The sequence below is a fragment of the Haliotis asinina genome, chromosome 1, assembly GCF_037392515.1.
Source record: "Haliotis asinina isolate JCU_RB_2024 chromosome 1, JCU_Hal_asi_v2, whole genome shotgun sequence".
In the NCBI taxonomy this organism is placed as follows: Eukaryota; Metazoa; Mollusca; class Gastropoda; order Lepetellida; family Haliotidae; genus Haliotis; species Haliotis asinina.
In genome coordinates this window covers 95,059,570-95,076,984 of record NC_090280.1, presented here as the reverse complement: position 1 = coordinate 95,076,984, position 17,415 = coordinate 95,059,570, and the positions used below count along the sequence as shown (strand labels likewise).

At 42.4% G+C, this 17,415-nt stretch overlaps 19 non-coding genes across 19 annotated transcripts; all 19 read left to right on the top strand.

The window, feature by feature from the left end:
- Nucleotides 1-510: 510 nt before the first annotated feature.
- On the top strand, nt 511-584 carry Trnai-aau (transfer RNA isoleucine (anticodon AAU)). The gene has a single exon. It is a non-coding gene; the product is annotated as a tRNA-Ile (tRNA).
- A 593-nt stretch (nt 585-1,177) lies between these two features.
- Nucleotides 1,178-1,251, top strand: Trnai-aau (transfer RNA isoleucine (anticodon AAU)). Its single transcript has one exon. It is a non-coding gene; the product is annotated as a tRNA-Ile (tRNA).
- Nucleotides 1,252-2,410: 1,159 nt separating this feature from the next.
- Trnai-aau (transfer RNA isoleucine (anticodon AAU)) lies at nt 2,411-2,484 on the top strand. Its single transcript has one exon. It is a non-coding gene; the product is annotated as a tRNA-Ile (tRNA).
- A 593-nt stretch (nt 2,485-3,077) lies between these two features.
- Nucleotides 3,078-3,151, top strand: Trnai-aau (transfer RNA isoleucine (anticodon AAU)). Its single transcript has one exon. It is a non-coding gene; the product is annotated as a tRNA-Ile (tRNA).
- Nucleotides 3,152-3,750: 599 nt separating this feature from the next.
- On the top strand, nt 3,751-3,824 carry Trnai-aau (transfer RNA isoleucine (anticodon AAU)). The gene has a single exon. It is a non-coding gene; the product is annotated as a tRNA-Ile (tRNA).
- A 593-nt stretch (nt 3,825-4,417) lies between these two features.
- Trnai-aau (transfer RNA isoleucine (anticodon AAU)) lies at nt 4,418-4,491 on the top strand. The gene has a single exon. It is a non-coding gene; the product is annotated as a tRNA-Ile (tRNA).
- A 1,159-nt stretch (nt 4,492-5,650) lies between these two features.
- Trnai-aau (transfer RNA isoleucine (anticodon AAU)) lies at nt 5,651-5,724 on the top strand. Its single transcript has one exon. It is a non-coding gene; the product is annotated as a tRNA-Ile (tRNA).
- A 593-nt stretch (nt 5,725-6,317) lies between these two features.
- On the top strand, nt 6,318-6,391 carry Trnai-aau (transfer RNA isoleucine (anticodon AAU)). Its single transcript has one exon. It is a non-coding gene; the product is annotated as a tRNA-Ile (tRNA).
- Nucleotides 6,392-6,984: 593 nt separating this feature from the next.
- On the top strand, nt 6,985-7,058 carry Trnai-aau (transfer RNA isoleucine (anticodon AAU)). The gene has a single exon. It is a non-coding gene; the product is annotated as a tRNA-Ile (tRNA).
- Nucleotides 7,059-7,651: 593 nt separating this feature from the next.
- Trnai-aau (transfer RNA isoleucine (anticodon AAU)) lies at nt 7,652-7,725 on the top strand. The gene has a single exon. It is a non-coding gene; the product is annotated as a tRNA-Ile (tRNA).
- A 593-nt stretch (nt 7,726-8,318) lies between these two features.
- Trnai-aau (transfer RNA isoleucine (anticodon AAU)) lies at nt 8,319-8,392 on the top strand. The gene has a single exon. It is a non-coding gene; the product is annotated as a tRNA-Ile (tRNA).
- A 593-nt stretch (nt 8,393-8,985) lies between these two features.
- On the top strand, nt 8,986-9,059 carry Trnai-aau (transfer RNA isoleucine (anticodon AAU)). Its single transcript has one exon. It is a non-coding gene; the product is annotated as a tRNA-Ile (tRNA).
- A 593-nt stretch (nt 9,060-9,652) lies between these two features.
- Nucleotides 9,653-9,726, top strand: Trnai-aau (transfer RNA isoleucine (anticodon AAU)). Its single transcript has one exon. It is a non-coding gene; the product is annotated as a tRNA-Ile (tRNA).
- Nucleotides 9,727-11,451: 1,725 nt separating this feature from the next.
- Nucleotides 11,452-11,524, top strand: Trnai-aau (transfer RNA isoleucine (anticodon AAU)). The gene has a single exon. It is a non-coding gene; the product is annotated as a tRNA-Ile (tRNA).
- A 1,159-nt stretch (nt 11,525-12,683) lies between these two features.
- On the top strand, nt 12,684-12,756 carry Trnai-aau (transfer RNA isoleucine (anticodon AAU)). The gene has a single exon. It is a non-coding gene; the product is annotated as a tRNA-Ile (tRNA).
- A 593-nt stretch (nt 12,757-13,349) lies between these two features.
- Trnai-aau (transfer RNA isoleucine (anticodon AAU)) lies at nt 13,350-13,423 on the top strand. Its single transcript has one exon. It is a non-coding gene; the product is annotated as a tRNA-Ile (tRNA).
- Nucleotides 13,424-14,582: 1,159 nt separating this feature from the next.
- On the top strand, nt 14,583-14,655 carry Trnai-aau (transfer RNA isoleucine (anticodon AAU)). Its single transcript has one exon. It is a non-coding gene; the product is annotated as a tRNA-Ile (tRNA).
- A 1,159-nt stretch (nt 14,656-15,814) lies between these two features.
- Nucleotides 15,815-15,887, top strand: Trnai-aau (transfer RNA isoleucine (anticodon AAU)). Its single transcript has one exon. It is a non-coding gene; the product is annotated as a tRNA-Ile (tRNA).
- A 593-nt stretch (nt 15,888-16,480) lies between these two features.
- Trnai-aau (transfer RNA isoleucine (anticodon AAU)) lies at nt 16,481-16,554 on the top strand. Its single transcript has one exon. It is a non-coding gene; the product is annotated as a tRNA-Ile (tRNA).
- Nucleotides 16,555-17,415: the final 861 nt, after the last annotated feature.

The following is a 17,415-nucleotide window of genomic DNA, read 5'->3' as shown; positions in this document are numbered from 1 at the left end:
GTTGAGACGCATATGAAGGCTTTTCCGGGATATAGCATATCTGATTTGCATTTCATTTTGAAACTTGAGCACCCAGTATAATAGACTAGCACAGAGAAGGAGTGTGTTCCTTCGCATAGTCGTGTGTATATATATACATATGTATAGGTTTTCTGGTTCATCCTTTTCCCTTTCTATTCTCATTGGTGAATAGTTCAATGTTCTTGTGGAAGACTACGTAAAAGTGCCAAGTTCCTTATATTTCTATCCAAGCCGTCAGAGGGCAAGGGTGTTTGTGAAGTTTTGCATGATACTTATCTTCCGAAAAAGAGGTGACCATATTTTGCGGGCACATGTGTGATGTGTGTGTGCGTGTGCGTGTGTGGTGTAAGGAATCCATTTGCACAGAAAGACAAGTGCCCAGTACACGTGCATACATGTGTCGACCATGTTGCTTAACCGACAAGCTCAGCTTGTCAGGGCCTTGTGGAAGGCGAATGTCTTGCTTATTATTCCCATGGTTGTTAAGATGGCCGATTAGCTCAGTTGGTTAGAGCGCCGTGCTAATAACGCGGATGTCATGGGTTCGAGCCCCATATTGGCCACGAAAGTTTTTGATGTTTTGCAATGCATTATTTCTCACAAATGGCCGTTTGTGTCTCTTTCCAGTATTTCCTGTTCTGAATGAGTTGGTGTTGAGACGCATATGAAGGCTTTTCCGGGATATAGCATATCTGATTTGCATTTCATTTTGAAACTTGAGCACCCAGTATAATAGACTAGCACAGAGAAGGAGTGTGTTCCTTCGCATAGTCGTGTGTATATATATACATATGTATAGGTTTTCTGGTTCATCCTTTACTCTTTCTATTCTCATTGGTGAATAGTTCAATGTTCTTGTGGAAGACTACGTAAAAGTGCCAAGTTCCTTATATTTCTATCCAAGCCGTCAGAGGGCAAGGGTGTTTGTGAAGTTTTGCATGATACTTATCTTCCGAAAACGAGGTGACCATATTATGCGGACACATGTGTGATGTGTGTGTGCGTGTGTGGTGTAAGCAATCCATTTGCACAGAAAGACAAGTGCCCAGTACACGTGCATACATGTGTCGACCATGTTGCTTAACCGACAAGCTCAGCTTGTCAGGGCCTTGTGGAAGGCGAATGTCTTGCTTATTATTCCCATGGTTGTTAAGATGGCCGATTAGCTCAGTTGGTTAGAGCGCCGTGCTAATAACGCGGATGTCATGGGTTCGAGCCCCATATTGGCCACGAAAGTTTTTGATGTTTTGCAATGCATTATTTCTCACAAATGGCCGTTTGTGTCTCTTTCCAGTATTTCCTGTTCTGAATGAGTTGGTGTTGAGACGCATTTGAAGGCTTTTCCGGGATATAGCATATCTGATTTGCATTTCATTTTGAAACTTGAGCACCCAGTATAATAGACTAGCACAGAGAAGGAGTGTGTTCCTTCGCATAGTCGTGTGTATATATATACATATGTATAGGTTTTCTGGTTCATCCTTTTCCCTTTCTATTCTCATTGGTGAATAGTTCAATGTTCTTGTGGAAGACTACGTAAAAGTGCCAAGTTCCTTATATTTCTATCCAAGCCGTCAGAGGGCAAGGGTGTTTGTGAAGTTTTGCATGATACTTATCTTCCGAAAACGAGGTGACCATATTTTGCGGACACATGTGTGATGTGTGTGTGCGTGTGTGGTGTAAGCAGTGCATTTGCACACAAAGACAAGTGCCCAGTACACGTGCATACATGTGTCGACCATGTTGCTTAACCGACAAGCTCAGCTTGTCAGGGCCTTGTGGAAGGCGAATCTCTTGTCAAGTTTTTGATGTTTTGCAATGCATTATTTTTCACAAATGGCCGTTTGTGTCTCTTTCCAGTATTTCCTGTTCTGAATGAGTTGGTGTTGAGACGCATATGAAGGCTTTTCCGGGATATAGCATATCTGATTTGCATTTCATTTTGAAACTTGAGCACCCAGTATAATAGACTAGCACAGAGAAGGAGTGTGTTCCTTCGCATAGTCGTGTGTATATATATACATATGTATAGGTTTTCTGCTTCATCCTTTTCCCTTTCTATTCTCATTGGTGAATAGTTCAATGTTCTTGTGGAAGACTACGTAAAAGTGCCAAGTTCCTTATATTTCTATCCAAGCCGTCAGAGGGCAAGGGTGTTTGTGAAGTTTTGCATGATACTTATCTTCCGAAAACGAGGTGACCATATTTTGCGGACACATGTGTGATGTGTGTGTGCGTGTGTGGTGTAAGCAATCCATTTGCACAGAAAGACAAGTGCCCAGTACACGTGCATACATGTGTCGACCATGTTGCTTAACCGACAAGCTCAGCTTGTCAGGGCCTTGTGGAAGGCGAATGTCTTGCTTATTATTCCCATGGTTGTTAAGATGGCCGATTAGCTCAGTTGGTTAGAGCGCCGTGCTAATAACGCGGATGTCATGGGTTCGAGCCCCATATTGGCCACGAAAGTTTTTGATGTTTTGCAATGCATTATTTCTCACAAATGGCCGTTTGTGTCTCTTTCCAGTATTTCCTGTTCTGAATGAGTTGGTGTTGAGACGCATATGAAGGCTTTTCCGGGATATAGCATATCTGATTTGCATTTCATTTTGAAACTTGAGCACCCAGTATAATAGACTAGCACAGAGAAGGAGTGTGTTCCTTCGCATAGTCGTGTGTATATATATACATATGTATAGGTTTTCTGGTTCATCCTTTTCCCTTTCTATTCTCATTGGTGAATAGTTCAATGTTCTTGTGGAAGACTACGTAAAAGTGCCAAGTTCCTTATATTTCTATCCAAGCCGTCAGAGGGCAAGGGTGTTTGTGAAGTTTTGCATGATACTTATCTTCCGAAAACGAGGTGACCATATTATGCGGACACATGTGTGATGTGTGTGTGCGTGTGTGGTGTAGGCAATCCATTTGCACAGAAAGACAAGTGCCCAGTACACGTGCATACATGTGTCGACCATGTTGCTTAACCGACGAGCTCAGCTTGTCAGGGCCTTGTGGAAGGCGAATGTCTTGCTTATTATTCCCATGGTTGTTAAGATGGCCGATTAGCTCAGTTGGTTAGAGCGCCGTGCTAATAACGCGGATGTCATGGGTTCGAGCCCCATATTGGCCACGAAAGTTTTTGATGTTTTGCAATGCATTATTTCTCACAAATGGCCGTTTGTGTCTCTTTCCAGTATTTCCTGTTCTGAATGAGTTGGTGTTGAGACGCATATGAAGGCTTTTCCGGGATATAGCATATCTGATTTGCATTTCATTTTGAAACTTGAGCACCCAGTATAATAGACTAGCACAGAGAAGGAGTGTGTTCCTTCGCATAGTCGTGTGTATATATATACATATGTATAGGTTTTCTGGTTCATCCTTTTCCCTTTCTATTCTCATTGGTGAATAGTTCAATGTTCTTGTGGAAGACTACGTAAAAGTGCCAAGTTCCTTATATTTCTATCCAAGCCGTCAGAGGGCAAGGGTGTTTGTGAAGTTTTGCATGATACTTATCTTCCGAAAAAGAGGTGACCATATTTTGCGGGCACATGTGTGATGTGTGTGTGCGTGTGCGTGTGTGGTGTAAGGAATCCATTTGCACAGAAAGACAAGTGCCCAGTACACGTGCATACATGTGTCGACCATGTTGCTTAACCGACAAGCTCAGCTTGTCAGGGCCTTGTGGAAGGCGAATGTCTTGCTTATTATTCCCATGGTTGTTAAGATGGCCGATTAGCTCAGTTGGTTAGAGCGCCGTGCTAATAACGCGGATGTCATGGGTTCGAGCCCCATATTGGCCACGAAAGTTTTTGATGTTTTGCAATGCATTATTTCTCACAAATGGCCGTTTGTGTCTCTTTCCAGTATTTCCTGTTCTGAATGAGTTGGTGTTGAGACGCATATGAAGGCTTTTCCGGGATATAGCATATCTGATTTGCATTTCATTTTGAAACTTGAGCACCCAGTATAATAGACTAGCACAGAGAAGGAGTGTGTTCCTTCGCATAGTCGTGTGTATATATATACATATGTATAGGTTTTCTGGTTCATCCTTTACTCTTTCTATTCTCATTGGTGAATAGTTCAATGTTCTTGTGGAAGACTACGTAAAAGTGCCAAGTTCCTTATATTTCTATCCAAGCCGTCAGAGGGCAAGGGTGTTTGTGAAGTTTTGCATGATACTTATCTTCCGAAAACGAGGTGACCATATTATGCGGACACATGTGTGATGTGTGTGTGCGTGTGTGGTGTAAGCAATCCATTTGCACAGAAAGACAAGTGCCCAGTACACGTGCATACATGTGTCGACCATGTTGCTTAACCGACAAGCTCAGCTTGTCAGGGCCTTGTGGAAGGCGAATGTCTTGCTTATTATTCCCATGGTTGTTAAGATGGCCGATTAGCTCAGTTGGTTAGAGCGCCGTGCTAATAACGCGGATGTCATGGGTTCGAGCCCCATATTGGCCACGAAAGTTTTTGATGTTTTGCAATGCATTATTTCTCACAAATGGCCGTTTGTGTCTCTTTCCAGTATTTCCTGTTCTGAATGAGTTGGTGTTGAGACGCATTTGAAGGCTTTTCCGGGATATAGCATATCTGATTTGCATTTCATTTTGAAACTTGAGCACCCAGTATAATAGACTAGCACAGAGAAGGAGTGTGTTCCTTCGCATAGTCGTGTGTATATATATACATATGTATAGGTTTTCTGGTTCATCCTTTTCCCTTTCTATTCTCATTGGTGAATAGTTCAATGTTCTTGTGGAAGACTACGTAAAAGTGCCAAGTTCCTTATATTTCTATCCAAGCCGTCAGAGGGCAAGGGTGTTTGTGAAGTTTTGCATGATACTTATCTTCCGAAAACGAGGTGACCATATTTTGCGGACACATGTGTGATGTGTGTGTGCGTGTGTGGTGTAAGCAGTGCATTTGCACACAAAGACAAGTGCCCAGTACACGTGCATACATGTGTCGACCATGTTGCTTAACCGACAAGCTCAGCTTGTCAGGGCCTTGTGGAAGGCGAATCTCTTGTCAAGTTTTTGATGTTTTGCAATGCATTATTTTTCACAAATGGCCGTTTGTGTCTCTTTCCAGTATTTCCTGTTCTGAATGAGTTGGTGTTGAGACGCATATGAAGGCTTTTCCGGGATATAGCATATCTGATTTGCATTTCATTTTGAAACTTGAGCACCCAGTATAATAGACTAGCACAGAGAAGGAGTGTGTTCCTTCGCATAGTCGTGTGTATATATATACATATGTATAGGTTTTCTGCTTCATCCTTTTCCCTTTCTATTCTCATTGGTGAATAGTTCAATGTTCTTGTGGAAGACTACGTAAAAGTGCCAAGTTCCTTATATTTCTATCCAAGCCGTCAGAGGGCAAGGGTGTTTGTGAAGTTTTGCATGATACTTATCTTCCGAAAACGAGGTGACCATATTTTGCGGACACATGTGTGATGTGTGTGTGCGTGTGTGGTGTAAGCAATCCATTTGCACAGAAAGACAAGTGCCCAGTACACGTGCATACATGTGTCGACCATGTTGCTTAACCGACAAGCTCAGCTTGTCAGGGCCTTGTGGAAGGCGAATGTCTTGCTTATTATTCCCATGGTTGTTAAGATGGCCGATTAGCTCAGTTGGTTAGAGCGCCGTGCTAATAACGCGGATGTCATGGGTTCGAGCCCCATATTGGCCACGAAAGTTTTTGATGTTTTGCAATGCATTATTTCTCACAAATGGCCGTTTGTGTCTCTTTCCAGTATTTCCTGTTCTGAATGAGTTGGTGTTGAGACGCATATGAAGGCTTTTCCGGGATATAGCATATCTGATTTGCATTTCATTTTGAAACTTGAGCACCCAGTATAATAGACTAGCACAGAGAAGGAGTGTGTTCCTTCGCATAGTCGTGTGTATATATATACATATGTATAGGTTTTCTGGTTCATCCTTTTCCCTTTCTATTCTCATTGGTGAATAGTTCAATGTTCTTGTGGAAGACTACGTAAAAGTGCCAAGTTCCTTATATTTCTATCCAAGCCGTCAGAGGGCAAGGGTGTTTGTGAAGTTTTGCATGATACTTATCTTCCGAAAACGAGGTGACCATATTATGCGGACACATGTGTGATGTGTGTGTGCGTGTGTGGTGTAGGCAATCCATTTGCACAGAAAGACAAGTGCCCAGTACACGTGCATACATGTGTCGACCATGTTGCTTAACCGACAAGCTCTGCTTGTCAGGGCCTTGTGGAAGGCGAATGTCTTGCTTATTATTCCCATGGTTGTTAAGATGGCCGATTAGCTCAGTTGGTTAGAGCGCCGTGCTAATCACGCGGATGTCATGGGTTCGAGCCCCATATTGGCCACGAAAGTTTTTGATGTTTTGCAATGCATTATTTCTCACAAATGGCCGTTTGTGTCTCTTTCCAGTATTTCCTGTTCTGAATGAGTTGGTGTTGAGACGCATATGAAGGCTTTTCCGGGATATAGCATATCTGATTTGCATTTCATTTTGAAACTTGAGCACCCAGTATAATAGACTAGCACAGAGAAGGAGTGTGTTCCTTCGCATAGTCGTGTGTATATATATACATATGTATAGGTTTTCTGGTTCATCCTTTTCCCTTTCTATTCTCATTGGTGAATAGTTCAATGTTCTTGTGGAAGACTACGTAAAAGTGCCAAGTTCCTTATATTTCTATCCAAGCCGTCAGAGGGCAAGGGTGTTTGTGAAGTTTTGCATGATACTTATCTTCCGAAAACGAGGTGACCATATTTTGCGGACACATGTGTGATGTGTGTGTGCGTGTGTGGTGTAAGCAATCCATTTGCACAGAAAGACAAGTGCCCAGTACACGTGCATACATGTGTCGACCATGTTGCTTAACCGACAAGCTCAGCTTGTCAGGGCCTTGTGGAAGGCGAATGTCTTGCTTATTATTCCCATGGTTGTTAAGATGGCCGATTAGCTCAGTTGGTTAGAGCGCCGTGCTAATCACGCGGATGTCATGGGTTCGAGCCCCATATTGGCCACGAAAGTTTTTGATGTTTTGCAATGCATTATTTCTCACAAATGGCCGTTTGTGTCTCTTTCCAGTATTTCCTGTTCTGAATGAGTTGGTGTTGAGACGCATATGAAGGCTTTTCCGGGATATAGCATATCTGATTTGCATTTCATTTTGAAACTTGAGCACCCAGTATAATAGACTAGCACAGAGAAGGAGTGTGTTCCTTCGCATAGTCGTGTGTATATATATACATATGTATAGGTTTTCTGCTTCATCCTTTTCCCTTTCTATTCTCATTGGTGAATAGTTCAATGTTCTTGTGGAAGACTACGTAAAAGTGCCAAGTTCCTTATATTTCTATCCAAGCCGTCAGAGGGCAAGGGTGTTTGTGAAGTTTTGCATGATACTTATCTTCCGAAAACGAGGTGACCATATTTTGCGGACACATGTGTGATGTGTGTGTGCGTGTGTGGTGTAAGCAATCCATTTGCACAGAAAGACAAGTGCCCAGTACACGTGCATACATGTGTCGACCATGTTGCTTAACCGACAAGCTCAGCTTGTCAGGGCCTTGTGGAAGGCGAATGTCTTGCTTATTATTCCCATGGTTGTTAAGATGGCCGATTAGCTCAGTTGGTTAGAGCGCCGTGCTAATAACGCGGATGTCATGGGTTCGAGCCCCATATTGGCCACGAAAGTTTTTGATGTTTTGCAATGCATTATTTCTCACAAATGGCCGTTTGTGTCTCTTTCCAGTATTTCCTGTTCTGAATGAGTTGGTGTTGAGACGCATATGAAGGCTTTTCCGGGATATAGCATATCTGATTTGCATTTCATTTTGAAACTTGAGCACCCAGTATAATAGACTAGCACAGAGAAGGAGTGTGTTCCTTCGCATAGTCGTGTGTATATATATACATATGTATAGGTTTTCTGCTTCATCCTTTTCCCTTTCTATTCTCATTGGTGAATAGTTCAATGTTCTTGTGGAAGACTACGTAAAAGTGCCAAGTTCCTTATATTTCTATCGAAGCCGTCAGAGGGCAAGGGTGTTTGTGAAGTTTTGCATGATACTTATCTTCCGAAAACGAGGTGACCATATTATGCGGACACATGTGTGATGTGTGTGTGCGTGTGTGGTGTAAGCAATCCATTTGCACAGAAAGACAAGTGCCCAGTACACGTGCATACATGTGTCGACCATGTTGCTTAACCGACAAGCTCAGCTTGTCAGGGCCTTGTGGAAGGCGAATGTCTTGCTTATTATTCCCATGGTTGTTAAGATGGCCGATTAGCTCAGTTGGTTAGAGCGCCGTGCTAATAACGCGGATGTCATGGGTTCGAGCCCCATGTTGTCCACGAAAGTTTTTGATGTTTTGCAATGCATTATTTCTCACAAATGGCCGTTTGTGTCTCTTTCCAGTATTTCCTGTTCTGAATGAGTTGGTGTTGAGACGCATATGAAGGCTTTTCCGGGATATAGCATATCTGATTTGCATTTCATTTTGAAACTTGAGCACCCAGTATAATAGACTAGCACAGAGAAGGAGTGTGTTCCTTCGCATAGTCGTGTGTATATATATACATATGTATAGGTTTTCTGGTTCATCCTTTTCCCTTTCTATTCTCATTGGTGAATAGTTCAATGTTCTTGTGGAAGACTACGTAAAAGTGCCAAGTTCCTTATATTTCTATCGAAGCCGTCAGAGGGCAAGGGTGTTTGTGAAGTTTTGCATGATACTTATCTTCCGAAAACGAGGTGACCATATTTTGCGGACACATGTGTGATGTGTGTGTGCGTGTGTGGTGTAAGCAATCCATTTGCACAGAAAGACAAGTGCCCAGTACACGTGCATACATGTGTCGACCATGTTGCTTAACTGACAAGCTCAGCTTGTCAGGGCCTTGTGGAAGGCGAATGTCTTGCTTATTATTCCCATGGTTGTTAAGATGGCCGATTAGCTCAGTTGGTTAGAGCGCCGTGCTAATAACGCGGATGTCATGGGTTCGAGCCCCATGTTGTTCAAGAAAGTTTTTGATGTTTTGCAATGCATTATTTCTCACAAATGGCCGTTTGTGTCTCTTTCCAGTATTTCCTGTTCTGAATGAGTTGGTGTTGAGACGCATATGAAGGCTTTTCCGGGATATAGCATATCTGATTTGCATTTCATTTTGAAACTTGAGCACCCAGTATAATAGACTAGCACAGAGAAGGAGTGTGTTCCTTCGCATAGTCGTGTGTATATATATACATATGTATAGGTTTTCTGGTTCATCCTTTTCCCTTTCTATTCTCATTGGTGAATAGTTCAATGTTCTTGTGGAAGACTACATAAAAGTGCCAAGTTCCTTATATTTCTATCCAAGCCGTCAGAGGGCAAGGGTGTTTGTGAAGTTTTGCATGATACTTATCTTCCGAAAACGAGGTGACCATATTTTGCGGACACATGTGTGATGTGTGTGTGCGTGTGTGGTGTAAGCAATCCATTTGCACAGAAAGACAAGTGCCCAGTACACGTGCATACATGTGTCGACCATGTTGCTTAACTGACAAGCTCAGCTTGTCAGGGCCTTGTGGAAGGCGAATGTATTGCTTATTATTCCCATGGTTGTTAAGATGGCCGATTAGCTCAGTTGGTTAGAGCGCCGTGCTAATAACGCGGATGTCATGGGTTCGAGCCCCATATTGGCCACGAAAGTTTTTGATGTTTTGCAATGCATTATTTCTCACAAATGGCCGTTTGTGTCTCTTTCCAGTATTTCCTGTTCTGAATGAGTTGGTGTTGAGACGCATATGAAGGCTTTTCCGGGATATAGCATATCTGATTTGCATTTCATTTTGAAACTTGAGCACCCAGTATAATAGACTAGCACAGAGATGGAGTGTGTTCCTTCGCATAGTCGTGTGTATATATATACATATGTATAGGTTTTCTGGTTCATCCTTTTCCCTTTCTATTCTCATTGGTGAATAGTTCAATGTTCTTGTGGAAGACTACGTAAAAGTGCCAAGTTCCTTATATTTCTATCCAAGCCGTCAGAGGGCAAGGGTGTTTGTGAAGTTTTGCATGATACTTATCTTCCGAAAACGAGGTGACCATATTATGCGGACACATGTGTGATGTGTGTGTGCGTGTGTGGTGTAAGCAATCCATTTGCACAGAAAGACAAGTGCCCAGTACACGTGCATACATGTGTCGACCATGTTGCTTAACCGACAAGCTCAGCTTGTCAGGGCCTTGTGGAAGGCGAATGTCTTGTCAAGTTTTTGATGTTTTGCAATGCATTATTTCTCACAAATGGCCGTTTGTGTCTCTTTCCAGTATTTCCTGTTCTGAATGAGTTGGTGTTGAGACGCATATGAAGGCTTTTCCGGGATATAGCATATCTGATTTGCATTTCATTTTGAAACTTGAGCACCCAGTATAATAGACTAGCACAGAGAAGGAGTGTGTTCCTTCGCATAGTCGTGTGTATATATATACATATGTATAGGTTTTCTGGTTCATCCTTTTCCCTTTCTATTCTCATTGGTGAATAGTTCAATGTTCTTGTGGAAGACTACGTAAAAGTGCCAAGTTCCTTATATTTCTATCCAAGCCGTCAGAGGGCAAGGGTGTTTGTGAAGTTTTGCATGATACTTATCTTCCGAAAACGAGGTGACCATATTATGCGGACACATGTGTGATGTGTGTGTGCGTGTGTGGTGTAAGCAATCCATTTGCACAGAAAGACAAGTGCCCAGTACACGTGCATACATGTGTCGACCATGTTGCTTAACCGACAAACTCAGCTTGTCAGGGCCTTGTGGAAGGCGAATGTCTTGTCAAGTTTTTGATGTTTTGCAATGCATTATTTCTCACAAATGGCCGTTTGTGTCTCTTTCCAGTATTTCCTGTTCTGAATGAGTTGGTGTTGAGACGCATATGAAGGCTTTTCCGGGATATAGCATATCTGATTTGCATTTCATTTTGAAACTTGAGCACCCAGTATAATAGACTAGCACAGAGAAGGAGTGTGTTCCTTCGCATAGTCGTGTGTATATATATACATATGTATAGGTTTTCTGGTTCATCCTTTTCCCTTTCTATTCTCATTGGTGAATAGTTCAATGTTCTTGTGGAAGACTACATAAAAGTGCCAAGTTCCTTATATTTCTGTCCAAGCCGTCAGAGGGCAAGGGTGTTTGTGAAGTTTTGCATGATACTTATCTTCCGAAAACGAGGTGACCATATTTTGCGGACACATGTGTGATGTGTGTGTGCGTGTGTGGTGTAAGCAATCCATTTGCACAGAAAGACAAGTGCCCAGTACACGTGCATACATGTGTCGACCATGTTGCTTAACTGACAAGCTCAGCTTGTCAGGGCCTTGTGGAAGGCGAATGTCTTGCTTATTATTCCCACGGTTGTTAAGATGGCCGATTAGCTCAGTTGGTTAGAGCGCCGTGCTAATAACGCGGATGTCATGGGTTCGAGCCCCAATAGGCCACGAAAGTTTTTGATGTTTTGCAGTGCATTATTTCTCACAAATGGCCGTTTGTGTCTCTTTCCAGTATTTCCTGTTCTGAATGAGTTGGTGTTGAGACGCATATGAAGGCTTTTCCGGGATATAGCATATCTGATTTGCATTTCATTTTGAAACTTGAGCACCCAGTATAATAGACTAGCACAGAGAAGGAGTGTGTTCCTTCGCATAGTCGTGTGTATATATATACATATGTATAGGTTTTCTGGTTCATCCTTTTCCCTTTCTATTCTCATTGGTGAATAGTTCAATGTTCTTGTGGAAGACTACGTAAAAGTGCCAAGTTCCTTATATTTCTATCCAAGCCGTCAGAGGGCAAGGGTGTTTGTGAAGTTTTGCATGATACTTATCTTCCGAAAACGAGGTGACCATATTATGCGGACACATGTGTGATGTGTGTGTGCGTGTGTGGTGTAAGCAATCCATTTGCACAGAAAGACAAGTGCCCAGTACACGTGCATACATGTGTCGACCATGTTGCTTAACCGACAAGCTCAGCTTGTCAGGGCCTTGTGGAAGGCGAATGTCTTGTCAAGTTTTTGATGTTTTGCAATGCATTATTTCTCACAAATGGCCGTTTGTGTCTCTTTCCAGTATTTCCTGTTCTGAATGAGTTGGTGTTGAGACGCATATGAAGGCTTTTCCGGGATATAGCATATCTGATTTGCATTTCATTTTGAAACTTGAGCACCCAGTATAATAGACTAGCACAGAGAAGGAGTGTGTTCCTTCGCATAGTCGTGTGTATATATATACATATGTATAGGTTTCCTGGTTCATCCTTTTCCCTTTCTATTCTCATTGGTGAATAGTTCAATGTTCTTGTGGAAGACTACATAAAAGTGCCAAGTTCCTTATATTTCTATCCAAGCCGTCAGAGGGCAAGGGTGTTTGTGAAGTTTTGCATGATACTTATCTTCCGAAAACGAGGTGACCATATTTTGCGGACACATGTGTGATGTGCGTGTGCGTGTGTGGTGTAAGCAATCCATTTGCACAGAAAGACAAGTGCCCAGTACACGTGCATACATGTGTCGACCATGTTGCTTAACCGACAAGCTCAGCTTGTCAGGGCCTTGTGGAAGGCGAATGTCTTGCTTATTGTTCCCACGGTTGTTAAGATGGCCGATTAGCTCAGTTGGTTAGAGCGCCGTGCTAATAACGCGGATGTCATGGGTTCGAGCCCCAATAGGCCACGAAAGTTTTTGATGTTTTGCAGTGCATTATTTCTCACAAATGGCCGTTTGTGTCTCTTTCCAGTATTTCCTGTTCTGAATGAGTTGGTGTTGAGACGCATATGAAGGCTTTTCCGGGATATAGCATATCTGATTTGCATTTCATTTTGAAACTTGAGCACCCAGTATAATAGACTAGCACAGAGAAGGAGTGTGTTCCTTCGCATAGTCGTGTGTATATATATACATATGTATAGGTTTTCTGGTTCATCCTTTTCCCTTTCTATTCTCATTGGTGAATAGTTCAATGTTCTTGTGGAAGACTACGTAAAAGTGCCAAGTTCCTTATATTTCTATCCAAGCCGTCAGAGGGCAAGGGTGTTTGTGAAGTTTTGCATGATACTTATCTTCCGAAAACGAGGTGACCATATTTTGCGGACACATGTGTGATGTGTGTGTGCGTGTGTGGTGTAAGCAATCCATTTGCACAGAAAGACAAGTGCCCAGTACACGTGCATACATGTGTCGACCATGTTGCTTAACAGACAAGCTCAGCTTGTCAGGGCCTTGTGGAAGGCGAATGTCTTGCTTATTATTCCCATGGTTGTTCAGATGGCCGATTAGCTCAGTTGGTTAGAGCGCCGTGCTAATAACGCGGATGTCATGGGTTCGAGTCCCATATTGGCCACGAAAGTTTTTGATGTTTTGCAATGCATTATTTCTCACAAATGGCCGTTTGTGTCTCTTTCCAGTATTTCCTGTTCTGAATGAGTTGGTGTTGAGACGCATATGAAGGCTTTTCCGGGATATAGCATATCTGATTTGCATTTCATTTTGAAACTTGAGCACCCAGTATAATAGACTAGCACAGAGAAGGAGTGTGTTCCTTCGCATAGTCGTGTGTATATATATACATATGTATAGGTTTTCTGGTTCATCCTTTTCCCTTTCTATTCTCATTGGTGAATAGTTCAATGTTCTTGTGGAAGACTACGTAAAAGTGCCAAGTTCCTTATATTTCTATCGAAGCCGTCAGAGGGCAAGGGTGTTTGTGAAGTTTTGCATGATACTTATCTTCCGAAAACGAGGTGACCATATTATGCGGACACATGTGTGATGTGCGTGTGCGTGTGTGGTGTAAGCAATCCATTTGCACAGAAAGACAAGTGCCCAGTACACGTGCATACATGTGTCGACCATGTTGCTTAACCGACAAGCTCAGCTTGTCAGGGCCTTGTGGAAGGCGAATGTCTTGTCAAGTTTTTGATGTTTTGCAATGCATTATTTCTCACAAATGGCCGTTTGTGTCTCTTTCCAGTATTTCCTGTTCTGAATGAGTTGGTGTTGAGACGCATATGAAGGCTTTTCCGGGATATAGCATATCTGATTTGCATTTCATTTTGAAACTTGAGCACCCAGTATAATAGACTAGCACAGAGAAGGAGTGTGTTCCTTCGCATAGTCGTGTGTATATATATACATATGTATAGGTTTTCTGGTTCATCCTTTTCCCTTTCTATTCTCATTGGTGAATAGTTCAATGTTCTTGTGGAAGACTACATAAAAGTGCCAAGTTCCTTATATTTCTATCCAAGCCGTCAGAGGGCAAGGGTGTTTGTGAAGTTTTGCATGATACTTATCTTCCGAAAACGAGGTGACCATATTTTGCGGACACATGTGTGATGTGCGTGTGCGTGTGTGGTGTAAGCAATCCATTTGCACAGAAAGACAAGTGCCCAGTACACGTGCATACATGTGTCGACCATGTTGCTTAACCGACAAGCTCAGCTTGTCAGGGCCTTGTGGAAGGCGAATGTCTTGCTTATTGTTCCCACGGTTGTTAAGATGGCCGATTAGCTCAGTTGGTTAGAGCGCCGTGCTAATAACGCGGATGTCATGGGTTCGAGCCCCAATAGGCCACGAAAGTTTTTGATGTTTTGCAGTGCATTATTTCTCACAAATGGCCGTTTGTGTCTCTTTCCAGTATTTCCTGTTCTGAATGAGTTGGTGTTGAGACGCATATGAAGGCTTTTCCGGGATATAGCATATCTGATTTGCATTTCATTTTGAAACTTGAGCACCCAGTATAATAGACTAGCACAGAGAAGGAGTGTGTTCCTTCGCATAGTCGTGTGTATATATATACATATGTATAGGTTTTCTGGTTCATCCTTTTCCCTTTCTATTCTCATTGGTGAATAGTTCAATGTTCTTGTGGAAGACTACGTAAAAGTGCCAAGTTCCTTATATTTCTATCGAAGCCGTCAGAGGGCAAGGGTGTTTGTGAAGTTTTGCATGATACTTATCTTCCGAAAACGAGGTGACCATATTATGCGGACACATGTGTGATGTGCGTGTGCGTGTGTGGTGTAAGCAATCCATTTGCACAGAAAGACAAGTGCCCAGTACACGTGCATACATGTGTCGACCATGTTGCTTAACCGACAAGCTCAGCTTGTCAGGGCCTTGTGGAAGGCGAATGTCTTGTCAAGTTTTTGATGTTTTGCAATGCATTATTTCTCACAAATGGCCGTTTGTGTCTCTTTCCAGTATTTCCTGTTCTGAATGAGTTGGTGTTGAGACGCATATGAAGGCTTTTCCGGGATATAGCATATCTGATTTGCATTTCATTTTGAAACTTGAGCACCCAGTATAATAGACTAGCACAGAGAAGGAGTGTGTTCCTTCGCATAGTCGTGTGTATATATATACATATGTATAGGTTTTCTGGTTCATCCTTTTCCCTTTCTATTCTCATTGGTGAATAGTTCAATGTTCTTGTGGAAGACTACATAAAAGTGCCAAGTTCCTTATATTTCTATCCAAGCCGTCAGAGGGCAAGGGTGTTTGTGAAGTTTTGCATGATACTTATCTTCCGAAAACGAGGTGACCATATTTTGCGGACACATGTGTGATGTGCGTGTGCGTGTGTGGTGTAAGCAATCCATTTGCACAGAAAGACAAGTGCCCAGTACACGTGCATACATGTGTCGACCATGTTGCTTAACCGACAAGCTCAGCTTGTCAGGGCCTTGTGGAAGGCGAATGTCTTGCTTATTGTTCCCACGGTTGTTAAGATGGCCGATTAGCTCAGTTGGTTAGAGCGCCGTGCTAATAACGCGGATGTCATGGGTTCGAGCCCCAATAGGCCACGAAAGTTTTTGATGTTTTGCAGTGCATTATTTCTCACAAATGGCCGTTTGTGTCTCTTTCCAGTATTTCCTGTTCTGAATGAGTTGGTGTTGAGACGCATATGAAGGCTTTTCCGGGATATAGCATATCTGATTTGCATTTCATTTTGAAACTTGAGCACCCAGTATAATAGACTAGCACAGAGAAGGAGTGTGTTCCTTCGCATAGTCGTGTGTATATATATACATATGTATAGGTTTTCTGGTTCATCCTTTTCCCTTTCTATTCTCATTGGTGAATAGTTCAATGTTCTTGTGGAAGACTACGTAAAAGTGCCAAGTTCCTTATATTTCTATCCAAGCCGTCAGAGGGCAAGGGTGTTTGTGAAGTTTTGCATGATACTTATCTTCCGAAAACGAGGTGACCATATTTTGCGGACACATGTGTGATGTGTGTGTGCGTGTGTGGTGTAAGCAATCCATTTGCACAGAAAGACAAGTGCCCAGTACACGTGCATACATGTGTCGACCATGTTGCTTAACAGACAAGCTCAGCTTGTCAGGGCCTTGTGGAAGGCGAATGTCTTGCTTATTATTCCCATGGTTGTTAAGATGGCCGATTAGTTCAGTTGGTTAGAGCGTCGTGCTAATAACGCGGATGTCATGGGTTCGACCCCCATATTGGCCACGAAAGTTTTTGATGTTTTGCAATGCATTATTTCTCACAAATGGCCGTTTGTGTCTCTTTCCAGTATTTCCTGTTCTGAATGAGTTGGTGTTGAGACGCATATGAAGGCTTTTCCGGGATATAGCATATCTGATTTGCATTTCATTTTGAAACTTGAGCACCCAGTATAATAGACTAGCACAGAGAAGGAGTGTGTTCCTTCGCATAGTCGTGTGTATATATATACATGTGTATAGGTTTTCTGGTTCATCCTTTTCCCTTTCTATTCTCATTGGTGAATAGTTCAATGTTCTTGTGGAAGACTACGTAAAAGTGCCAAGTTCCTTATATTTCTATCCAAGCCGTCAGAGGGCAAGGGTGTTTGTGAAGTTTTGCATGATACTTATCTTCCGAAAACGAGGTGACCATATTATGCGGACACATGTGTGATGTGTGTGTGCGTGTGTGGTGTAAGCAATCCATTTGCACAGAAAGACAAGTGCCCAGTACACGTGCATACATGTGTCGACCATGTTGCTTAACCGACAAGCTCAGCTTGTCAGGGCCTTGTGGAAGGCGAATGTCTTGTCAAGTTTTTGATGTTTTGCAATGCATTATTTCTCACAAATGGCCGTTTGTGTCTCTTTCCAGTATTTCCTGTTCTGAATGAGTTGGTGTTGAGACGCATATGAAGGCTTTTCCGGGATATAGCATATCTGATTTGCATTTCATTTTGAAACTTGAGCACCCAGTATAATAGACTAGCACAGAGAAGGAGTGTGTTCCTTCGCATAGTCGTGTGTATATATATACATATGTATAGGTTTTCTGGTTCATCCTTTTCCCTTTCTATTCTCATTGGTGAATAGTTCAATGTTCTTG